The sequence below is a fragment of the Magnolia sinica genome, chromosome 2 (assembly GCF_029962835.1).
Source record: "Magnolia sinica isolate HGM2019 chromosome 2, MsV1, whole genome shotgun sequence".
NCBI lineage: Eukaryota > Viridiplantae > Streptophyta > Magnoliopsida > Magnoliales > Magnoliaceae > Magnolia > Magnolia sinica.
This window is the reverse complement of record NC_080574.1, coordinates 130790807-130806231: the sequence shown is the minus strand read 5'-3', so window position 1 is coordinate 130806231 and position 15425 is coordinate 130790807. Positions and strand designations below refer to the sequence as shown.

The window sequence follows — 15425 nt, the reverse complement described above, 5'->3', positions numbered from 1 at the left end:
GTTATTTTTTATTTGAGATCTTTTCTATTTGTATTTTTTTCTTTCTTGTTACTTTTTATTTCTGCAATTTAATTATATTTTTCTAAGTTCCTTCTAGCCCAAGCTAGATGTTGAGGGTCAAATATTGCATATCAGACCCATTCATTGCATGGATTTACAAGCATGACACCGTTTAATAGCCTAATTTAATTGAATTTGTGATGCAGGGCGTCTTCATGAGCTTGGACTGGGAAAGGACACTAAAAAGCATGGATTTACCGATCTGATGACACTAAAGCAGGGGACAGACTCCAGAAGACCAAGAGCGACGAAATTATACACCAGGGGTCCGCAGAAATCGAGGAATCGAAGCTCAAGTGGCCTGAAAAGTGTCCAAAATGCAAGATCATAGGGTTTCCACCATCTGATCAGTTCGAAACTTCACACGTGGCTTGAGGACCATAAATAAACTGTACACGTAAAATTTCAGCCCCTGGATCACTATGAAAGTGGCCCAACGGACAGATCAGCCCCTTAAATCCTTAAGTGGGGCCCACCTGATATCTGGATATTCTCCATTCTTGGTCTCAACAGTTTAAATGAGCTGACAAAACTGATGGACGGAACGGATCTCTCATTAACATCTCTGTGGGGCCCCGCCGGGGATGAATGTGCATAGCAGTCACGTGCACCGGCCGTGCACCCGAGCATTCAAAGTCGGTCAGCAGGCGCTGACCGACTCAAACTCAGATTTTTTTCAAAATTACGCAGCAACGTGACGCTGCCGACCGTGGGTTTTACTTGTGGGCCACATACATCATGTATAGCACCAATCGGGACCGTCCATTGTGCGCGTAGGTGGGGTATTTACCTCACCAAGGCGGCCTTTTGAGACCATGTAACATGTTACAGAATCCTAACCGTTAAAGACAGGATGAACGGCGGAGTGGAAGATATTGTGGGCCACATGGAATTTAGTCCAAAAGTAGTGCTTCCCACCCGATTTTTCGAGTAGAATGCAGTGGACGGATCAGATTTTCCAAAAAGACCGTGACGTGGGGCTCACCATCGTCACAGCGTCAATGACGCTGCCCTGTTTTCGCGTCCGGGAAATCCGGAATTTGCGGCCGATTGTGGGCCACTGCCTGTGATCGGATTGGTGATCCAAACCGTTCAGATGATGACCAAGCCAGGAATAACCCTAGCCATGAAGTCGGTTTTGAGATTACCAGACGGAGAGCCACCCAACCTGAGGCCAAACGCAACTCCTCTTGCGTTGCTACGCACATTGCTGCGTCGCTGGCTGCGAAGCTTTCCGCAGCCGAATCCCTTCAGGACTCCACATCAGCACACGTGAAGGGTTTTCTTGGGCTCCGACGAGAATGCTATAAAAAGAAGAGAGGGAGAAAGAGTAAAAAAGGAAAAAAAACGGGAAGCTTTTGAGACGGGGAGAGAGCTAGGCCGAGGAAAACGCTGGAGCAGCTGCTGCTGTGCACGGTCAGGGAGACGACGGGAGAGAGTGTGGCTGCTATGCGTGGTGGGCGGCTGCTGCACGAGGTCAGTTGCTGTTGCGGAGGAAGCTTTTGGGTTTTTCGGGAGGTAAGGCTGGCGTGGTTTGAAGGCTTGGATGATTGAAGAAAAGAAACAGGGAGCTCCGTTTGTTTCCTTTTTCTTTTCCTTTTATTGATGTCTTTCCTTTGATTTTTTTTTTTGGTTCTAGCATGATCACGCTAGGCTAAACCTCTTAGCTAGGGCTAAGAGGTGAAGCTTGTAGCCTGATGGGAGAAATGTTGCTGGTGCCCTTTGATTAGATTGAAGAGATTTTTTCTGATTTAATTTTATGGGAATATTCTTTAGTTTTTAATGGCATGTTGTGACTGAAATTACAATGGGCTTGCAATGGCTTTGAGTATTCCTCTTCTCTTATTTTGATTATAATGTCAGGAAGCCCTGATGTTCACCATCGTCTCCTGGGCATGGTTGGATGTCGTACCCTTCCTGATTTTCATACATTGTTGATTGGTTGGTAATCAGTTTAATCCTGTTGTTTACTTTGTCTCCTGGGCATGGTTAGATGATGGAATCCATTCTAATTCATACACCTTTCATCTCTTGAAACCTATATCAATGGCAGTTCAATAAATTTCCATAATTTGTGATCCTGGCATACGATCTCCCGATCTCTACAAGTGGATCCTCTGAATCCCTAGTTCCCGTCCTCTGAATTCCTTAAAGTCTTAGATAATTCTTCCACAATTATTCCTTAATTTCTATTTGGTTTAGATCACATCTTAGTCTAGTTCTAGTTCTTCTTGGTTTCGGATAACGTACGGGTATCAGTCCCTGAGGATTCGACCTCGGTCTTACCGAGTTTATTACTACATCACCCCTATACTTGGGGAGTGAACAAGTTTTTGGCGCCGTTGCCGGGGACTGACGGTTACATTTTTTCGAAATTAATTAGTTTTAGAATTAGGTTAGGATTAGGATTTTACTTACTTTAGGATAGAAGTTTTTATTTTATTTTATTCTATTTTTAGAACTTAACTTGTTTCCTGTTTGTAGAAGCCTGACATAATTTCTAAATTGGTAATTCCTTCCTAATCTCTCTCTCCTTCTACCTTTTTAGAATTAAGGTGTAAAATTTAGAATTTTTCTAATTCTAGGAAATAGTTTATTTTTAGAATTTAAGTTATTTCTTTCCCTTTTTAGAAATTAACTTTCTATTTTTGTTTCATCTTAGTAACTTTCTAATTCTAACACTTTTAGAATCTAATTTTGTTTCCTAATTTATTTTTAGAATATTTGTTTAGAAACTAACCTTCTTATTTTATAGGCCTTTAAGATAGAAATTTCTAATTTGGTAAGCTCTTTCCCTACTCCCTATCTTTCAGTTCTCTTTTAATAATCTACTTTCTAGTTTAGATCTTGCCTAATTTATTTTAGAAATCTCCACTTTCTTTTAAAAAGTCCTTCTTTTAGAAATTGATTTACTGTTATTTTTCTTTTTAGAATCTAACTTATTTTTGTGTTATTTTGCAGGTCCTTAACTTAGGGGCATCAATTTGGTAATTTCTTTCCAACTCCCTCTCTCTTTTTCCTTTTTAGATTTCCTTTTCCTTTCTTAGGATTAGACTTTGAATTTGATTGAGGGCTGCGAGTGTTTCATGCCCAAGTGGGCCCGTGACAACACTCGACGTCTCTTGACCGAAGGAGGATTAGTTGAGGGGTTGACTATCCATCGCAGGATTAGACACCGCTCGAAATCCCCTGAGTTAAGTGAAGTTATGGCTGAAGACCAACCTCCTCTACTCCCACCCAGGGTGGAGGATACCCAAGATGAGAATGAGGTGCAACAGGCACCCCCGCCTCGTACTTTACGAGATTTTTTACAACCGGCGGGAGTGAGTACGCCCTCATGCATGATTTTTCCTGAAAATACAGGACAAATGGACATCAAGCCAGGAGTTATCCAACTCCTTCCCAAATTCCATGGACTTGAATCAGAGAGTCCATATTTGCATTTGAAAGAGTTCGATGAAATTATAGCTACATTATGTTTTCCTAATGTATCTGAGGATACAATTAGGCTGAAACTCTTTCCTTTTTCCTTAAAAGAGAAAGCTAAGACGTGGTTACATTCACTGCGTCCTAGATCCATTGGCACATGGAACGACATGCAGAGGGAATTCATAAAAAAATTCTTCCCACATCATAAAACGATTACCCTCAGAAAAGCAATCATGAACTTTGCCCAAAAGGAAGATGAAACATTCTTTCAATGTTGGGAAAGGTTCAAAGATTTGGTCAGTTCATGCCCACAACACGGATTTGAAACGTGGCGCATTACAAATTTTTTCTATGATGGACTGACATCTTCCATGCGCCAAATGGTCGAGACAATGTGTAATGGAGAGTTCATTAATAAAGATATCGACGAGGTATGGGACTACCTCGATAGTTTGGCTGAAAAAACACAATCTTGGGACTATTACCCAAAGTCGAACACCACGTCTAGGCCAACTCAATTAAAGGAAAAAGGTGGATTATATCTCTTGAAAGAAGAGGATGATCTCAAGTGTAAAGTGACTACGCTCATAAGGAAAGTTGAGGCCATGGAAGGAAAGAAGGATAAGGTCAATGAAATTGTTTGTGGCATCTGTGATTGCAACATTCACACAACTGAAAACTGTCCTACAATACCTGCCTTTCGAGGAGTGTTAAATGAACAAGCCAATGCCGTAAATAATTATCAAAGACCTTTTACTGGACCTAACTCTAACACATACAATCCTGGCTGGAAAAATCATCCAAACTTCAGTTGGAGAAATGGACAAACGGCGACTCCTCCAGGTTTCTTCAATCAAAATCCAAATCAAGTGAAACCTCAAGAGGAACCGGTTCAAAATCCCATACAAGAGCTGGCTCAGGCAATGCGGGGAATCACAGATTTTATGCAAAAGATAGATTCTCGTATGACGGTTATAGAAAAGGGGATGCTTCCTGCACAACCTATCCCCAATCCTAAACCGCAGTACGAGAATAATGATCCCAGCTCTTCAAATCAGATGGGGCATGCTAAATCCATCACCACTCTTAGGAGTGGGAAGATCATTGATAAAACTCTTCCGGTTAGGCCCGAAAAGCCTCAAGAACCAAGAGGACAACAATGATGGATCCACTGATGCCCCACAAAAAGTGAAACCGGAACTCAAGAGAAGCCGATTGCTCCATTCCCCAACGGTTGGTTCCACCAAAACCTCTCTCTAACTCTCGGGATATCCTAGAGGTGTTGAAACAGTGAAAGTCAACATTCCTCTACTTGATGTCGTTAAAGATACCTTCATATGCCAAATTCCTAAAAGACTTATGCACGACCAAGCGACGGAAAATTATTCAAAAGAAAATCTTCTTGACTGAGAAAGTGAGTGCCATCCTGAAGCAAGACGTGCCGCAGAAATTCAAGGATCCCGGTAGCCCAACCATATCATGTGTAATCGGGAACCATCGAATTGATCACGCACTTCTTGACTTAGGAGCGAGCGTTAATCTGATTCCCTACTCGGTATACAAACAGTTAGGTTTGGGTGAATTAAAACCCACCCTAACCACACTACAACTTGCTGATCGCTCTGTTCGTGTACCAAGAGGGATAATTGAGGATGTGTTGGTCCAAGTTGATAGATTTTACTACCCTTAGACTTTATCATCCTGGACACCGAACCCATCAATAACACGAGCACTCAGATTCCCGTCATTCTTGGTCGCCCATTCCTTGCCACGTCAAATGCAATTATCAATTGTAGGAATGGTATCATGACTATGTCTTTTGAAAATTTGACATTGGAGTCAAACATTTTTTTCAATAACGGCAGAAACTTGGAGGATGATGACGATTTCCACGACATTAACATGATTGACTCTTTCGTGGAAGATACGACACCTCTCGACCTTATCCTCCGACCATCTAGAGACGTGCCTGGCCCACTCCCATGATTTTGATGATGACATGATTAGGGAGACGTGCGCCTTGCTTGATACTGCACCGGTACTTGAAGTTAACCGATGGAGGCCACAATTTGAAGAATTACCACAAACTGATGTAGTGCATCTACCGTCTAACCTCAAGCCGCCGAAGCTTGACCTAAAACCTCTGCCCTCTGATTTGAAATATGCATATTTGGGTCAAGATGAGACATACCCGGTGGTGATCTCTGCCCACCTGAAGAAAGAACAGGAGAGTATGCTTATATCTACTCTCATTGAGCATAAAGGAGCCCTGGGATGGACGATAGCGGACCTCAAAGGAATCGATCCCTCGATTTGTACTCACCACATATATCTTGAGGATAATGCAAAACCCGCTCGGCAACCACAACGTAGACTAAATCCAAATATGAAGGAAGTGGTTAAGGCCGAGGTTCTTAAGCTATTGGATGTGGGTATTATATACCCTATATCTGATAGTCAATGGGTGAGTCCAACTCAAGTGGTTCCTAAGAAGTCCGGAATCACCATCGTAGCCAATGCTAATAATGAACTCGTGCCAACTAGAGTCACTACTGGTTGGAGAATGTGCATTGACTACAGGAAGTTGAATACCGTCACGAGGAAAGACCACTTCCCTTTACCATTCATTGATCAGATCCTGGAAAGGTTAGCTGGTCATTCCTATTACAGTTTCCTTGATGGGTATTCAGGCTACAACCAGATAGAGATAGCCCCTGAAGACCAGGAAAAGACCACATTTACATGTCCCTACGGCACCTTTGCCTATCGAAGGATGCCATTCGGACTATGTAATGCCCCTGCCACCTTTCAGCGATGTATGCTTAGTATCTTTTCTGATATGGTAGGGCAATATCTAGAGGTCTTCATGGACGACTTCTCGGTTTATGGTCCATCTTTCAGCAAGTGCTTGGAAAGTCTTAAATGTGTGCTGAAAAGATATGAAGAAAAGAACCTGGTACTTAATTGGGAGAAGTGCCATTTCATGGTTCAGAAGGGAATTGTCCTTGGGCATATCATCTCGTCCAAGGGAATCGAGGTAGATAAGGCAAAAATCGATCTTATCTCTAACCTACCTCCACCCAAGAACATCAGAGACGTGCGATCCTTCTTAGGACACGCAGGATTTTACAGGCGATTCATAAAGGACTTTAGTCTTCTTTCTCGTCCTTTATGTAATCTGCTTCAAAAGGATATTCCGTACGAGTGGACTGAGCAGTGCCATGAAGCTTTCACCAAGCTTAAGGGCACGTTAACCACTGCACCTATCAGCAGCCACCCGATTGGAACCTTCCTTTTGAGCTTATGTGCGACGCTTCTGATTATGCTCTTGGGGCGGTCCTAGGCCAGAGAAAAGACAAGAAGCCCTACGTCATTCACTACGCAAGTAGGACTCTAAGTCCTGCCCAAGTGAACTACTCGACTACGGAAAAGGAACTCTTAGCCGTGGTGTTCGCTTTGGACAAATTTAGGTCCTACTTGATCGGATCCAAGATTATTATCTACACAGATCATGCAGCACTTAAGTATCTTCTTTCTAAGAATGATTCTAAGCCCCGCTTGATACGATGGATCCTTCTACTCCAAGAATTCGATTTGGAAATTAAAGATAAAAAGGGAGTAGAGAACGTAGTGGCCGATCACCTTTCTCGCCTTAATACCTCTGATTCCCTTGAGGCGACCCATATCAATGATATGTTCCCGGATGAACAACCTGTTCAGTCTCCCATTCACCTTGGTTCGCCGATATTGCTAATTATCTTGCTACAGTGCCATACCGACATAAGTGGACTACGCAAGATAAGAAGAAATTTTTCACCGAGGTGCGCAACTTTTCCTGGGATGATCCTTACTTATTTAAATATTGCCGGACCAAATTCTAAGGAGATGTGTACCGGACGATGAGCATCAGAGCATCTCCTTCTGTCACTCTCAGGCTGTGGTGGTCACTTTTCTGCTAAAAAGACCACGGCCAAGATTCTCAGTGTGGCTTTTACTGGCCCACTATGTTCAGGGACACTCATGAGTTTTGCAAAGCTTGTGAGCGTTGTCAGAAATTGGGAGCATTGTCCCGTCGAAATATGATGCCCTTAAATCCCATCCTTATCATTGAAGCATTTGATTGCTGGGGCATCGATTTCATGGGACCATTCCCCCAATCGTTTGGAAATCTGTATATTTTGCTCGCCGTGGATTATGTCACTAAATGGGTTGAAGCGATTCCGTGTCGAAAGAATGACCATCGCACGGTCATTAAATTCCTGAAAGAGAACATCCTTTCTCGATTCGGAACGCCTCGAGCCATCATTAGTGATGGGGGCTCACACTTTTGTAATAGACCATTCGAGAGCTTAATGAAGAAATACGGTATCTCTCATAAGGTAAGCACCCCATACCATCCCTTGATAAGTGGACAAGCTGAGATTTTCAATAGGGAGATCAAACATATCCTAAAGAAAACGGTTAACCTTGGTCGTAAGGATTGGTCAATCCGATTAACCGATGCCTTATGGGCATACCGTACTGCCTTTAAAACCCCTATTGGAATGTCTCCCTTTAGACTTGTCTATGGCAAATCTTGTCACTTGCCTGTAGAGTTGGAACATAAAGCGTACTGGGCGATCAAAAATCTTAATTTCAATCTGGACAACGCTGGCTCGCTACGCAAACTTCAATTGAATGAACTTGAAGAAATCCGGAATGATGCGTACGATAATTCGAGAATTTACAAGGACAAGATGAAAGCATTTCATGACCAACACATTTTGCGAAAATCATTCACGCCTGGTCAGAAGGTCCTTTTGTACAATTCTCGATTACATCTCTTCCCGGGTAAGCTTCGATCTCGTTGGACCGGCCCTTACATTGTTGTTACTGTTTTTCCTCATGGGGCCGTTGAGATAAGAGATCCCGACAATGGCAAGGAATTTAAAGTCAATGGCCATCGATTGAAACCATTTGTCGAGAAATTTGATTCGAGGACATGTCCATGCCTCGACTGCTCCTGTTTACCAGGGATTGATCTCCTAGTTATTTGGCGGACCCAGGTTATCAAGATTGATTAATTCATGGTCCATTCTTGTCTAGTTGAAGACGTTAAACTTAGCGCTCCTAGGACGCAACCCAAATTTTCATTCCATTTCACTTTTCTCATTCATTAGTTCAATGTTTGTGGGTAGCATTGCCGCAAACCCTCACGAGACTACAACTCGTCCACTAGGGGTAACCTAGGGGTTTAAAGGCTTGTTGCATGCGCTAAATGCAATTGAGAGCACCTGCGAAAGTGGTATAGGTAGGATTTTATTTTTGTTAGTTTTGTGTTACTTTCTCTCTCGTACTGACTGGATTCCATGCTGCGATCTCTTGGAAAGTCTCTCACGATTCATCATCCAGGTACTATCTTCCCTTCACTTTTTCTTTACTTTTGTTGTTCTAGGCGCATTCCATACTCATATCCTTTACATTGAGGACAATGTAGCTTTTAAGTTGGGGGTGGGAGATTAGGTTACCTAATCAGTATTATCTTGAGCAAAAATTGTGAAAATTTTTAAATTTTCTCTGGACTTTCTGGTGAATTCAAAGTAATTGGACGACCATATTTGATTTAGAATTACAGGATATGGAATGTTGGTGATTTACTGCTCTTGGATTCAGTTGCTCGTTAGATTTCACAGTTAAGTTTAATCCATGATTAGAAGTTGTAAACATTGATTGAGTCATGATTTCACATGTCACATCTCGCTTACACATTAAGATTTCAGTTGAAACTGAAGGGTTAATTTGGTGATCAGTAAGCATAGAAGGAACCAACTTGAACAATTGCCCGTCAAGATCAATTAAAAGGAAGAGATACCGTTGAGAAAGGTTAGGCAAAGAATCTTCACTATAGGTTTGCTCCTTATAAGTGTGGACTTCATTCCCCTTCTTGGTTTTTCGTTTAAAAAAAAAAAAAAAAAAAAAAAAAACTGAAGGAATGAAAAGATGATCTTTGAGGCAAGCTTTGGTTATTATGAATTCTCTTGTTGATTACCGATGATACCCTGAAATAAAGAATTGAATATTAATGTTTAAAGTTGGGATTACACTTTACATCTGTGGAACTCAATGTTTAGAATTATTTCTAATTAAGGGACTAATACTTTGAATGAAGTTTATCGTGTGTTTGAGTCTAAGAGAGAGTAAGGCCCAACATTCGGGAATTGTTGAATTCTGAATATCTAGATTGTTTTTTTTTTTTTTTTTTTTTTTCCAAAATCACTCGAGTTCATAGAAATTCTCCTGTAATTCTCAACTTATTTTTCGCATACTTTGCTCGGGACTAGCAAAATGCTGGTTGGGGGTTGTGTTGAGGGTCAAATATTGCATATCAGACCCATTCATTGCATGGATTTACAAGCATGACACCGTTTAATAGCCTAATTTAATTGAATTTGTGATGCAGGGCGTCTTCATGAGCTTGGACTGGGAAAGGACACTAAAAAGCATGGATTTACCGATCTGATGACACTAAAGCAGGGACCGGACTCTATAAGACCAAGAGCGACGAAATTATACACCAGGGGTCCGCAGAAATCGAGGAATCGAAGCTCAAGTGGCCTGAAAAGTGTCCAAAATGCAAGATCATAGGGTTTCCACCATCTGATCAGTTCGAAACTTCACACGTGGCTTGAGGACCATAAATAAACCGTACACGTAAAATTTCAGCCCCTGGATCACTATGAAAGTGGCCCAACGGACAGATCAGCCCCTTAAATCCTTAAGTGGGGCCCACCTGATATCTGGATATTCTCCATTCTTGGTCTCAACAGTTTAAATGAGCTGACAAAACTGATGGACGGAACGGATCTCTCATTAACATCTCTGTGGGGCCCCGCCGGGGATGAATGTGCATAGCAGTCACGTGCACCGGCCGTGCACCCGAGCATTCAAAGTCGGTCAGCAGGCGCTGACCGACTCAAACTCAGATTTTTTTCAAAATTACGCAGCAACGTGACGCTGCCGACCGTGTGTTTTACTTGTGGGCCACATACATCATGTATAGCACCAATCGGGACCGTCCATTGTGCGCGTAGGTGGGGTATTTACCTCACCAAGGCGGCCTTTTGAGACCATGTAACATGTTACAGAATCCTAACCGTTAAAGACAGGATGAACGGCGGAGTGGAAGGTATTGTGGGCCACATGGAATTTAGTCCAAAAGTAGTGCTTCCCACCCGATTTTTCGAGTAGAATGCAGTGGACGGATCAGATTTTCCAAAAAGACCGTGACGTGGGGCTCACCATCGTCACAGCGTCAATGACGCTGCCCTGTTTTCGCGTCCGGGAAATTCGGAATTTGCGGCCGATTGTGGGCCACTGCCTGTGATCGGATTGGTGATCCAAACCGTTCAGATGATGACCAAGCCAGGAATAACCCTAGCCATGAAGTCGGTTTTGAAATTACCAGACGGAGAGCCACCCAACCTGAGGCCAAACGCAACTCCTCTTGCGTTGCTACGCACGTTGCTGCGTCGCTGGCTGCGAAGCTTTCCGCAGCCGAATCCCTTCAGGACTCCACATCAGCACACGTGAAGGGTTTTCTTGGGCTCCGACGAGAATGCTATAAAAAGAAGAGAGGGAGAAAGAGTAAAAAAGGAAAAAAAACGGGAAGCTTTTGAGACGGGGAGAGAGCTAGGCCGAGGAAAACACTGGAGCAGCTGCTGCTGTGCACGGTCAGGGAGACGACGGGAGAGAGTGTGGCTGCTGTGCGTGGTGGGCGGCTGCTGCACGAGGTCAGTTGCTGTTGCGGAGGAAGCTTTTGGGTTTTTCGGGAGGTAAGGCTGGCGTGGTTTGAAGGCTTGGATGATTGAAGAAAAGAAACAGGGAGCTCCGTTTGTTTCCTTTTTCTTTTCCTTTTATTGATGTCTTTCCTTTGATTTTTTTTTTTTGGTTCTAGCATGATCACGCTAGGCTAAACCTCTTAGCTAGGGCTAAGAGGTGAAGCTTGTAGCCTGATGGGAGAAATGTTGCTGGTGCCCTTTGATTAGATTGAAGAGATTTTTTCTGATTTAATTTTATGGGAATATTCTTTAGTTTTTAATGGCATGTTGTGACTGAAATTACAATGGGCTTGCAATGGCTTTGAGTATTCCTCTTCTCTTATTTTGATTATAATGTCAGGAAGCCCTGATGTTCACCATCGTCTCCTGGGCATGGTTGGATGTCGTACCCTTCCTGATTTTCATACATTGTTGATTGGTTGGTAATCAGTTTAATCCTGTTGTTTACTTTGTCTCCTGGGCATGGTTAGATGATGGAATCCATTCTAATTCATACACCTTTCATCTCTTGAAACCTATATCAATGGCAGTTCAATAAATTTCCATAATTTGTGATCCTGGCATACGATCTCCCTGATCTCTACAAGTGGATCCTCTGAATCCCTAGTTCCCGTCCTCTGAATTCCTTAAAGTCTTAGATAATTCTTCCACAATTATTCCTTAATTTCTATTTGGTTTAGATCACATCTTAGTCTAGTTCTAGTTCTTCTTGGTTTCGGATAACGTACAGGTATCAGTCCCTGAGGATTCGACCTCGGTCTTACCGAGTTTATTACTACATCACAACCCTGCACTTGGGGAGTGAACACTAGAAGGGAAGCACATGGGTTTAATAATTTTTTAAGATTATGATGATTGATTGTTTTAATGATGAGAAGAATGGTTTATGCATATTATCTATTATTTAGGTTTTGTTTTTTATCCTTTTGTAAGATCCATATGTTTCTATCATATGAGATCCATATTGATGGATAGGCTTACCCTAAATCAATCAGATTTCCTAGATAGGAGAGGTTCTCAACCTGTTATATTTCTTTGATTTTCATTATCTCATTGATATTGAATTCTTAAAATCACTGACGCTTGAGAATATATATCAATGGTGCAAATCCATAATGTTCTAATATTTTATATCACTTATTAAAATATTTAAACTATTTTATTTTTCGATTAGGCTGACCATAGTGCTCGAATCCTAGTTGTGTTATCCAAGTCATCATGATTTTGGAACATTAACCTATGTGTGGAACTTTGAAGCTTGGGTGTTATTTTATTCAGTTGAATTACATCCATTCAAAAATCTCAAAATCAAATAATCAGTTTGGTTTTTATTACTTAGTTTGTTTTGTATTTGATTTTTTCCTTCTCACAATTCATCTCCCTGTGGGATCGACCCTGTATTTGAATACAGGCTCCAAGTGCAGAGGTTTGCAAGTAATATCCCTTGAATACAGGGTCAATCCCGCAGGGAGATGAATTGTAAGAATGAGAAAATCAAATGCAAAACAAACTAAGTAATAAAAAACTAAACTGATGATTTGATTTTAGGAGTTTTGAATGGATGTAATTCAACTGAATTAAAACAACACCAAAGCTTCAAAGTTTCACATATAGGTTAATGTTATAAAATCATGATGACTTGGATAACACAACTAGGATCCAAGCACTATGGTCGACCTAATTAGAAAATAAAACAATTTAAATATTTTAAATAAATGATATAAAAGATTAGAAAATCATGGATTTGCACCATTGATATATATTTTTAAGCGTTAGTGATTTTAAGAATTCAATATCAATGAGATAATGAATCAAAGAAATGTAGCAAGTTGAGAACCTCTCTTACCTAAGAAATCTGATTGATCTAGGGTAAGCATATCCATCAATGTGGATCCCATATGATGGAAACATATGAATATCACAAGAGAATAAAAAATAAAACCTAAACAATAGATAACATGCATACATCATTCTTCTCATCATTAAAACAATTAATCATCCAGCGGAAACTTCTGATCACTGGCCCTTGATCTTATTGGCCGAAGAGGTAAACTGGGGTCCGAAGCCATTCTGATTCCGGTTTAACTTAGCTTGGCTTCATGTGGCAGGTTTTAAATCTATGGTGGCTGACTAGTGGAATGCAGCTCAGTTTCAGGGTTTTGCGGGCCACAGACTGAGTTGCAAACTAAAGTTTCTGAAAGATAAAATCAAGCAATGGTCTAAGGAGGAATCGTTGCGATCAGAACAGGAGGTGGATTCGATCCTCACAAAAATTCAGAAGATTGATTCTCAAGTTGAAAATAATCCCATGTCAGCTCAGATTATGGCGAATAGAATTCAGCTAATTCAAGCCCTCTCAGGAAAAATTCTTCAAAAGGAAATCTCCTGAAAACAAAAAGCATGTGCGAATCGGATCAAGGAGGGTGATAGGAATACGAGATATTTCCACAACATTGCCACAATTCAAGCTAACTCCAACTGTATCAGTGGTATGAATCTAGATGGTGTCTGGACTTAAGATAAAGATATGATTAGTTCGGCTACGGTTTCTTTCTTTCAAGATCTCCTCAAAAAAGAGAGTTGGACCCGACCGCATTTAGACAACCTCCATTTAAATTGCATTAGTGAAGAAGATAGGAAATGTCTGGAGGCTCGTTTTTCATTGGAAGAAATTCATAAAGCTATCTTGGATCTGGGGGGAGACAAAGCTCCAGGGCCAGATGGTTTCCCCATCATCTTCTTCCAGACATTCTGGGATATCCTCCAAGAAGAAGTGTTGGCTTTCTTCAATGAATTTTTTGTTAGAGGAAGGCTGTCAAGAAACATTGGAGCAACTTTCATTGCTTTAATTCCTAAACGCCCAGGAGCCTCTGACTTCAAGGATTACAGACCCATCAGCCTCATTGGAAGTCTGTACAAGATTTTGGCAAGGGTGCTCGCCAATAGATTGAAAAATGTAATTGGGTCGATCATAAGCCCAAATCAGTGCGCGTTCATCCCTGGAAGACAAATTACAGATGCAGCTCTTATTGCCAATGAATGTCTCCATTCATGCTATCAGTCGAAGAAAAAATATATCCTCTGTAATTTGAATATGGAGAAGGCATGATCATGTGGAGTGGGAATTCCTATTATACCTGATGAAGCGCATGGGCTTCGGTGGTCACTGGTGTCATTGGATTAAGGAATGCATTTCTTCTGCTCATTTCTTTATTCTATTAAACGGCTCTCTGAAAGGATTCTTCAAAAGCTCACGTGGTCTTAGACAGGGTGATCCCCTTTCCCCTTTCCTATTCCTCAGCATCGCCGAATCCTTATCTGCTATGCTTCTGCGAGCTCAATCTGAAGGCATTTTCAGGGGAGTTCGTGTAAAGGATGTGAAAGACCCGATAACCCATGTTCAAATTGCAGATGATATCCTCATTTTTTCTGAAGCTCTCCCCAATTCTGTTGCCAACCTGCGAACAGTAATTAGATGTTTTGAAGCAGTGGCAGGTTTAAAGGTGAATTTATTCAAATCCAAACTTTTTGGGGTGAACATGGATACCCAGGAGAATGCAGAGCTAGCTGAGCTTATGGGATGTACTTCGGGCTCCCTCCCATCTACGTTCGTCGGTCTCCCCTTATGTACTGGGAAGCTCAAAAGTCAACAGTGGGAAAAAGTCCTTCAAAGGATTTGTCTCCTCTTAGCCGGATGGAAGCGTCGCTATCTTTTAATCGGTGGGAGACTGGCGCTTATTAAAGCAGCTCTGCCCAACCTTCCCACCCACTTCATGTCCCTTTATCACTGTCCCGCTGTGGTTCTTAAGTCCATAGATGTGCTCCGACATAATTTCCTTTGGAGTGGCAATGAAGACAGAAACAAGTTCAGTCTGATGGATTGGAGAAAAGTTTGTAGAAGCTTTAAAGAGGGAGGTGCTGGCATAAAAGATCTTGATCTGATAAATCGGGCCCTTCTGGGAAAATAGATCTGGAGGTTGGGTTATGAAAAAGATAGTTTATGGAATGTTATAATCAAAGGAAAGTATGGGAGATCAAGTGGAGGTTGGTGGAAAAACGACTCCTCCCTCTACAGGGCCTCTGTGATATGGAAAGACATAAGTCGAATGAAAGAAGATG

At 41.7% G+C, this 15425-nt stretch overlaps 1 non-coding gene across 1 annotated transcript; it reads right to left on the bottom strand.

Annotated features, from left to right (window-relative positions):
• Positions 1–3704: 3704 nt before the first annotated feature.
• LOC131238410 (small nucleolar RNA R71) lies at positions 3705–3811 on the bottom strand. The gene has a single exon (XR_009167819.1). It is a non-coding gene; the product is annotated as a small nucleolar RNA R71 (small nucleolar RNA).
• Positions 3812–15425: the final 11614 nt, after the last annotated feature.